The sequence below is a fragment of the Nelumbo nucifera genome, chromosome 3, assembly GCF_055504915.1.
Source record: "Nelumbo nucifera cultivar China Antique chromosome 3, China Antique-T2T, whole genome shotgun sequence".
Classification (NCBI taxonomy): domain Eukaryota; kingdom Viridiplantae; phylum Streptophyta; class Magnoliopsida; order Proteales; family Nelumbonaceae; genus Nelumbo; species Nelumbo nucifera.
Window position 1 is genome coordinate 77,957,108 of NC_142651.1, and position 10,020 is coordinate 77,967,127.

At 42.4% G+C, this 10,020-nt stretch overlaps 1 pseudogene; it reads right to left on the reverse strand.

Moving 5' to 3' along the window:
* Positions 1–8,320: 8,320 nt before the first annotated feature.
* Positions 8,321–9,667, reverse strand: LOC148801385 (mitogen-activated protein kinase kinase kinase 20 pseudogene; annotated as a pseudogene).
* Between the last annotated feature and the right edge of the window lie 353 nt (positions 9,668–10,020).

A 10,020-nucleotide genomic window follows, 5' to 3' on the forward strand; every position in this document is an offset into this window, starting at 1 on the left:
CCAATGGTCAAGATTTGATTGGTGAGTCAAGAGGAATTATTCAAAAGTTAACAGTCATTAACCGTTTACTAACTTTTAATAGTCATAAAGTTTGAAATTATAGTTGTACAAAGAGCCTCTTTGAACCAACACCTTCCTCTTCAAGAAGATTCTTCAGAAATGATATAAGGATCATGAATCAAGCAAATAAACATACAAGTTTTTGAAAAATCACTATTGTCTCTGTCAATCTGACTTGCTACTGTCTCATAAAAGGTTTCTTCGGAAATTCTTCAACTTTGTTGGTTGTAGATTCTTGCTCAAGGTTCTATTGTATCATGGGAATGAATTTGCCTGTAACCCAATAACAAACTCAGTAAAATTGAGTGAGGGAAAATAACGTTCTAAAGACGATGTCTTTAGAGACGCCTCAGGGCTTCTCCTCCAAGTTTTCCTAACCCTAATTCCCAACACCGACCACTATTAAAAATTGGGAAAATTCATGATTAGTACCTTATACTTTGGGCCTAGAACCACTTTGGTTCCTAAACTTTAAAATGCAATAATTCAGTACCTGAACTTTCAAAATGTATCAATCCAATACCTACCATTAATGAGTTGTTAATTAGTCGTTAAGTGGCATTTGAAAAAAACACAAATGCCCTTCGAGTGTCATTTAATCTTCTTTATCAACCATCCAAATGTTGACAAAAAAATTAACAATCCCAAATATAAAGACACAAATACCCTTCAAGTGGCATTTGAAAAAGACACAAATACCCTTCGAGGGCCACGTCTCTGTGAGCATTCTAGACCCCAACTTTCTTGAATAAAAGAGGTAATGATTTAGGACTGTTAATTTTATTGTCAGTGTTTGAATGGTTGATAAAGAAAATTAGATGATACTCAAAAGGACATTTGTATCTTTTTCAAATGTCATTTAACGGCTGGTTAATGGTAGGTAATGAATTGACAAGTTTTGAAAGTTTGGATACTGAATTGTCACATTTTAAAGTTCGGAGATTAAAATGGCACTACGCCCAAAATACAAGGTATTAATTAAGAATTTTCCCATAAAAATTCTACCAGCAATTTTGAGCAGTTTTACAAATGAAAACACCAAGAAAGGAGGATAAGTGGACTTCAACAGAGATCATACTCAACATGGAATCTCCCACAACAACCGAACTTAATCACCATATAACCGAATTTTGGAGATAACAGATTGTGAATGGCTGAATGCAACTAAGGGCAACCCCCTCTCGTGGGGGAAAGCGAAGGCTAACAACCTCCGCTTGCCAAAGTGGGCGTCTCAGCCAACATTCCACCAAGCAATCTTACACATGGGGCCGAGACTGAGAATTAATCCCTTAATATCTCTTCATTAATGCATTTTAGTAAAAGATGCTTGTAGGCTGTAGCTTCTGAACCAAATTTTTATCTTTCTCATTATACACAAGCTTCGGGGTTCAAAATTACTGAATTCATCAAGCGTTTTAATACAGAATTAATTCCCCCCCACCCTGCAAATCATCAAATCAGTTAATGTCCTAATCACGTCGAGTCGAACACGCATCTATGAAATTGACAAGTATAAAAAAGCTAGCCCCACTGCATGCCTGTGAATTCTGTCCAGATCCTTTCTCTGCAAGGCTGAGCGTGAAGGTCAGTAAAGTGATGGTTGAGGAGATTTGCAGGCTGGCCCAGAACCCCAGTTTTTGTCTGGAGGTCCTGATGACTTCTGACCCAAGAACTGGATCGGCTGATGATCTCGGGCGTATGTATCAATTTGGCCATGGTTAATGTGACGACGGGCACTAGGAAACAGATAGGTTTTGATGTAGCGCACCTGGCTCTAACCAATAGCACGTGTTGTAGGTGGTGGCGCTCAGAACGGACCCAATGAGGGTGTGCAAGCTCACCTACCTCCTGACCATTTTCAAGTATAAATAGGGGGCAATTCTCTCAAAATAAACATCTAGAATCTAGACCTAATAACTTTGAGAGATTTCCAATTTCCCCTGTGGCCTCGTCTAGGGTGTATCCACCTCAGGCCTCCTCCACCTTGCATTGCACCCGAACTAACTTGACCGTCAGAGTCTTTGTCTTGGATACTCACCCGAGGCCTCTAACGTTCTCTCTTATTTGCTCATTGCAGGACAGTGTTGCCCTATTTGCTCGAACACCTCGGCCACACCTCGACTCGGAAGCAAATTGACAGTGTTGCCCTATTGGTGCCGTCCGTGGGAACATTTCTAAGACTTCCCTTAACTCACTCTAAAAAACTCGAGTAGTAACCCCTAAGCTTCATCCAACATGGCGAGAAACACTCAGAACCTGGTCACGATTGACCAGTTTCAAGCAGTCCTCGACTGGCTTGACAACCTTTCATAGAGGCTGGACAAGGTGGGACGCTCGGCAGGAGGCCGCCCTCAAGGCAGCCGCCCCGCTGAATCCTGGGGCACCATGGCGAGTGCATGCCCCTGGACCCCTTAGCCATCGGCCCAGTCGGATCCAACGGGGCTGACCCGTTAGAGTCTGATAGTAGCAGACGTACCAGTCAACCACCGAGGACCTCATGACCCCCTAACCGAAGAGGGGAAGAATCTGCGCAGTCTCGCGATCATCGCCGAGACCCGAAACACCATCATCGCCGCCGACGAGAGAACTCTTGGGACGAAGGCGGGTGATCAGGCCATCACATCCCCCTTTTGAAGGCCGAGGGCTGACACCGCACCTCTCCTTTTCGTGTCTCGGACCTCCGAGACCTCCTGAATGACAAGCAAGCTAGAAGAAATGGACATGTGCCCACATCAGAGTACTCAGGGAACCGGGCCAACCCATACCAAGTCCGAGAGAACTACTATATACAGAAATGGACATGCTAAGTCTGGCTACTTTAGCAATTTTATCCATTCTCTAAAAGATCTACTATATACAGAAATGTAACAATTAGATGTGAGGCATGGATGACTTGCATCAAATGAACGAAAATGAAAGACATTTCCTTTAAGGGCCATTGCCCATTGTTGGTCCAAGCTATCCAGGATCTTGGGAGGGATAGACTTGATACAAACCCGACCTTTGGCATATTTTTCAAAAAAGTGACCACACCCAGACTTGAACCTAAATTTTAATGAATGTCAGCCTAAGATTAAACCACTTGACCAAGCAATGTGAAGACAGACATCGACTGAGAAGAAGATTCACTTTCTCTCGCTTTGTATATCTTTAAATGGAAGGATTACAGATATATATACAAGTGTTCAGTCGGTTATGACTAAGGATGTACAGCTGGCAAGATACAACTGTCCTAATTAACACATGTAATATTCTAACACCCCCTCTCAAGTTGGAGCATCTTTGATGCCCAACTTGGACAAGTGATCCCGAAAACGATCAGTTGGGATAGCTTTGGTAAACAGATCAGCTGGTTGTGAGGTGCTTGATACATGTGCAGTGAGTAGCTTGCCACGTTGGATAAGATCATGAACAAAATGACAGTCGATCTTGATGTGTTTAGTGCGTTCGTGGAAGATTGGATTGGCTGCAATGTGGAGAGTGGCCTTGTTGTCACAATATAGAATTGGAGGGTCAGATAAGAGATTTGTAAGCTCAGCAAGCACCTGTCGTAACCAGATGATTTCGGATGAAGTGGCAGCCATTGCATGGTATTCAAATTCGGTAGAAAAGCGGGAAACCATGTGCTATTTCTTAGTCTTCCATGAGAGAGGGGAGTCACCAAGTAAGGTGAGGTATCCTGTAGTTAAGCGGCGAGTGAGGGGGCAACTAGCCTAGTCTGAGTCACAAAACCCTTGGAGATTAAGAAAACTTGAGGCTGAGAAGAACAGTCCAACAAAGAGAGTTCCCTTGATATAACGAACAATTCTTAGTGCTGCATCAAAGTGTTCTTGGTGGGGTTGATGCACGAATTGGCTCAAGTGATTGATAGCAAAACTCAGTTCTGGTCGAGCAACGGTGAGGTAGACCAATTTGCCAACCAACCGTCAATACTGTGCAGGATCCGAATAAGGTGGACTAGTTGCATCAACAAGATGATTTTGTTGTTCCATTGGAGTCAAACAAGATTTGCAATCTTGAAGACCAGTTTCTTGAACAATATCAAAAGCATACTTATGTTGGTTGAGAAATATCCTGGCTTCGGAATGTGAAACTTCAAGCCCCAAGAAGAATCATAAGGGACCAAGATCTTTGATGCCAAATTTATTACCAATGTTCCGTTTGAGAGAGCATTGCCTATGATGATGACATTGCCTATGATGATGACATGGTCATTGCCTATGATGATGACATCATCCACATAGACGAGGATGGCAATAAAGAAATCCTTTGAGGAGGCAGTGAAAAGAGAATAATCACCAATGGACTGTGTGAAGCCGAGAGCAGTTAAGGCTTGTGTAAAATTTTCAAACCACACCCGAGAGGCTTGCTTGAGACCATATAAAGATTTTTGTAGCTTGGAGACATGAGTAGAATCAGTGGTAGCAAAACCTTGAGGGACAGTCATATAGACTTCTGAATGAAGATCCCATGGAGAAAAGCATTGTTAATGTCGAATGGGTGAAGGTCCCAACCCTTGATGGCTGCCACAACAAGTAGACAATAAAGTGTGGCCAATTTTGCTACTAGAGCGAAAGTGTCATGATAGTCGATCTTCAACTTGAGTGTATCCTTTTGCTACAAGGCGAGCCTTGAAGCGCTCAACAATACCATCAACTTTGTACTTTATTTTATAGACCCATTTGGAGCCAATGGGACGCTTTCCCGGAGGAAGAGATACAATTTTCCCTGTGTTGTTATGCTCTAGAGCTACTATTTCATCAGCCATAGTTGGCACCAATGAGGATCTTGGGCTGCTTGAGCATAGGATTTTGGTTCAACATCCAAAGCAACATGGTTTAAGTTGGCAATGGAGGGTGGGAGGTTACATACATAATCATTGAACCGAGTTGGGGCTGTGAGATGGCGGCGAGGACGAGGGGTATGTATTTGGGCTGGAATGGGAATTTGGACTAGCTCACAAGTTTGGGTGTTGGGCTGAGGTGTAGGTGAACCATTATTTGTGGTTGGGCCTGGATATTCACGATCATCATATGGGTTTGGTGGTAATGGCATAATAGTAGTTGGGCTAGAATCTTGGAAGGGAAGTGGACTAGTCTTGTAAGGAAATTTTGTTTCATAAAAAACAACATCTCTATGAAGATCCGTCGGGTTTCAAGACTATAGACCCGATAACCCTTTTGTTCATGTGGATAGCCCACAAAAATGCAAGGTTCAGCTCTGGCAGCAAATTTGTCCAAAGGTTTAGGAATTACTTGGGCTTAGCAAAGGCATCCGAACACCCGCAAGTGATCATATGAGGGTTTCTTGTGAAACAAGGCTTCGCAAAGAGAAATATTGGACAATATTGGGGTAGGGAGTAAATTGATAAGATATGTGGCAGTAAGTAAACATTCACCCCAGAATGAATTGGGTAAGGACCCTTGAAATTTCAGGGCTTTGGCCATTTCCAGTAAATGGCGGTGCTTCCTCTCAGCCACCCCATTTTGTTGGGGCGTGGCAATGCACGATCTTTGGTGAAGAATACCTTGGTTGATAAAATATTTCTGCACAGGTCCAGAAGTGAACTCGGCACCATTGTCAGATCGAACATATTTTACAAGAGCATTAAATTGTCGAGTGACCATGGTGCAAAATTCCATAAGATGGAGACTAGCCTCTGATTTATTTTTAAGCAGATAGGTCCATGTACAACGTGTATGTTCATCAACAATAGTGAGGAAATACCGGGCACCGGAATGTGAAGGAGTACCTCCCCAAATATCATAATGAATAAAAAAAAAATGGAGGAGGGCTATGTGTATTACTAATAGGAAATGGAATCCGAATTTGCTTGGCCTTATGGCAAGTATCACAACACTTGTCTAAACTAGAAGTAGATATACCAGGTATGAGTTCCATGCGAGATCGTGAAGTATGGCCTAACTGCTGATGCCATAGTTCAGTACTAATGTGAGCAGTGGAAGAGGTAGCAGCCAATGGTGGTGGAGAAAAAATGAAGTGGTACAGTCCGTGCCGAAGTCTACCCGTCCCAATCACAGTCGTTGAGTGTGGGTCCTGAAGTGTGCAAGAAGGAGAAAAGATAGCCACACAATTTAGTTGTTGTGTAATCTTGCTCACGATAAGAGGTTGCAATGAAATGTTTGAACGAATAAAACATCATGTAAGGTATAAGAACCCATAAAAATGGAACCACAACAAGTAGCATAAGTGACTAAGCCATTTGGAAGGCACACAGAAGTATGGATAGGTTTAAAAACATGGAAATAGGATGGTGAAGAAACCATGTGGTTAGATGCGCCACTATCCATGATCCATTCTATTGAGGTTTCAAAAGACTTACTAGCAGTGGTGTTGGCAGCAAATTCAGAGGATTCACGATTTAGGAGAGACATGAGTTGAGAACATTGGTGCATGGTAAGACCTACTATTGGAGAAGGTTCATTTGCTAGAGCCATGGGACCTGTATCAGTTGATGCATAGGAGGCTGACTTGTCGGCAATTGAGGTGTTAGCTTGTTGTGAAGAAGTTTTCTCATTCTTGTGCCGATTCCAATGGGCTGGATATTCATTGAGCACATAGCACCGATCTTTTGTGTGTCCATTGCGCTTGCAATGGTCACAATAAAATTTGGATCGATTGTTCCCATTTGGAACTAATTGCAGCTAGTGCGGCAGCTTCTGGTTGTAGTGGCTGTGGGGGAACTACGATATGATGTCGCTCTTCCTGGGTGACGAGCACGTACACCTTGTTAAGGGATGGTAATGGCTCTATTCCCAGAATACTTGAGCGAATTCCATTAAACCGGTCATTCAGCCCCATCATAAATTGGTGTATTTTTTCTTTTCACGTTCATCAACATAGAACTTTGCTGTTCCACATGTACATTCTAGAAGAACTGTGAGGACATTAAGTTTGTCCCACAGCGTCTTCAATTTGGTGAAATAACCAGCTATAGATGAATCACCTTGCTGAAGTAGAGTAAGATCGCGTTTCAGCTGGTGAATTCAGGGAATATTGCCTTGAGAATACCTTTCTTGGAGTTCCTTCCATATATCTGCTGCTGAGTCAATGAAAGCAACGCTTTGTAAACCTCTCTAGCTAAGGGAGTTAAAAATCCACGCCACTAGCATGGCGTTGCATTTTATCAAGCATTGAGATCGGGATCACTTGTAGTAGGTCGTGGTAGAGATCCATTGACGAAGCCAATTTTGTTCTTTGCTCTATGTGCATTGATTATTCCTCGCTGCCACAACGAGAAGTTATCTCTGTTGAGTGGAGATGGGACCAGTATGGCACCTGAACTGTCGGACGGGTGAAGGAAGTATGGAGAGTTAACTCCGATCTCCATTCTTGAAAACAGGTATCGAATTCTTGAAAAAACAGGAAGAAACAGAGGAACATCACGGCGCAAGAACAAGCGAATGACTGGGATTATCCTAGGGATGGAAGTAATAAGCTGTGGTCGGATCAAGATCTGCAGCCATTAAAAGACTGTAAATTCTGTCAAGAAACATAGCAATCTTCAATGACGAGCTCCATCAAGAACTTCATAAGTTCTGAGCAAGAATAGGAATTGGAGATCAGGAAATCCTGATGACGACAAGAACCGTCTTGCCCGTAAGTGATCAGCAGCGATAACGTCGGTTGCACAGCGAATAGTAACGCAGGGTCAGACGTCATGGCTCTGATACCATGAAGACAGGCATCGACTGAGAAGAAGATTCACTTTGTCTCTGTGTATTTCTTTAAATGGAAGGATTACAGATATATATATTCAGGTGTTCAATCGGTTAGGACTGAGGATGTACAACTGGCAAGATACAGCTATCATGTAATATTCTAACACAATGGCCTCTAAAGAACATCTTTAATATTTACACAGAATGTTCTGGAAATTACTTGCAATATATACAGGCAACCCATCTCTTAATGGTAACTGGTCCATATCAATCAGTCAGTGGAATGATTGAAGGTTAAGATAATTCACTAGCTAGCTCATCGTGCTAAAATGAAAAGAGCATCTGAGATAACTTCTCATCACATTCTTAAACTAATACTTATAGGTAGGTAGGTACACATGAAAGTAGAAACTTATGCAGTGCATTGCATATTTCAGGAGAAACTAAAATAAACCTGTTTAAACTTTGGATAACAATCTATGTTGAACATTTCAGCACTAGCATTTATGTATATAATTTTGATTGTGGTGCCATTTATAATTCAATTTATGCAAAATGCCTAAAGTAGGTTCAATAAAAGAAAAAAAAAAAAAAACTATTAAAATAAGAATAAACAGAGGAAACGTACATAAACAAAAAGTAAGAAATAATTCAGCAATTTATTTCAGTGAATGAATCATTTGCAAATAATGAAATGTGCACAATATTTACAGATTCTGAATAAACACAATCATGTTCTGGGGATTTCAGAAAGAGGAATTTGGCATAGCAGGGGCTCTCTCCTCTATTTGACTTGCATGGTTCAAAACCTAATGTTTTTTCAATAATGCCGCTCGTTCTGATTGTAGACCCTCCATCCGGTTAACTGAGATGCTACTGGAAAAACTTTTGGAGCACCAGTAATTCTAGAACCCAGGTGGTTCAGCACAGATCCTCGTTTTCTCTCCAAAAGGAGGAGGGAAATCAAACACCTGTCTTGGAGATTGAACAAACTCAGATTTCCCTGTTTCCACTTGGGCCCTTTCTGTTTCTTCTGCCCCTTCATGATCATCTTCATCATCAACAGCTACGAACGGATGTAATAGTAGCATATCTGCAGTCCATCGAAGAGTCTCATCTCTAATTAAACACAAGTTGAGGAAATCCTTACCTTCAATGGACAACTTCTCCGGTATCTCAGGCACAACGGGAGTGAAACCAATCTCATTCAAGAATAAATCCACATCAGTTTCTGGAGGAAAATCCCAAGCAGGCTTACCAGTTATCATCATTATGACAGTGCAGCCAAGAGCCCATATATCAGAGCAAGGCTCATACAAACAGAAGTTAATCGATTCAGATGCTGCATAAAGAGGCGTGGTCCTCAACATCATCCCATCCTTCCTACAGAGCATATCTTCTCCAACCCTCTTAGAGAGCCCGAAATCGGCAATCTTGACAGAACTCCGCCCCTTATTAGAAGACGAGCTGCTGGGCACGAGCAGAAGGTTCTCGGGTTTGAGATCACAATGAACAAAGCCACACTTGTGAATATGACTGAGGCCTCTGAGGATTGAGCGAGTGTAGAGCCTGACCTCCGATTCCGGCAACCCCCCACCGGAACGCACTATTCGATCGTGTAAACTACCTCCAGAAGCGTACTCAAGCAACAGATTGTAAATAGGAAAACCATCCTCAAAGGTGACGGCGTCGCCATAGCAGTGAATAATTTGTGAGCAGTCTTGGAGTTGGGTAAGAATCTTTCTCTCCTCGCGAATCGATCCAGACACAAAGTAACCAGACGATTTCACAGCTATCACAGGCGGCAAGAGATGGTGGTTGGTTTCGGCCAATGAAACAACACCGTAGCTTCCATGGCCGATGGGTTTTCCTCTAATCCATGTCGTCTTCTCCATCTTCGAGATCATCATTTTCAGTAGTGTAAGTGTAAGTGTAAGTCTCAGTTTCTTCCATTTTATAGAAGGAAGGCATAGTTTCTAAAATCTGGGAGTCGCGTAATCGTACGTGTTTACGCGGAAGAGCAAGCTTACACAGTTGGAAACTCTTCAACAACCTCGGCAGACGGCAGTTATATAATTAAGCCAAACCGGATGGTCGGACCATTCTTTTAGTGGGTGTTGTGAACTCTTTGAGTGCGTTATAAAGTTAAAGGCAGATGGTTCATGGTTGAACCATTCGGCCTGTGGCCCAATGGCCAATGTGGTCGGCATCCGATTCAAATATGGCAACATGGTTTTGGTGAAAGGTTTACGAGTCAAGGGTAGTGTCAGAATTGGAC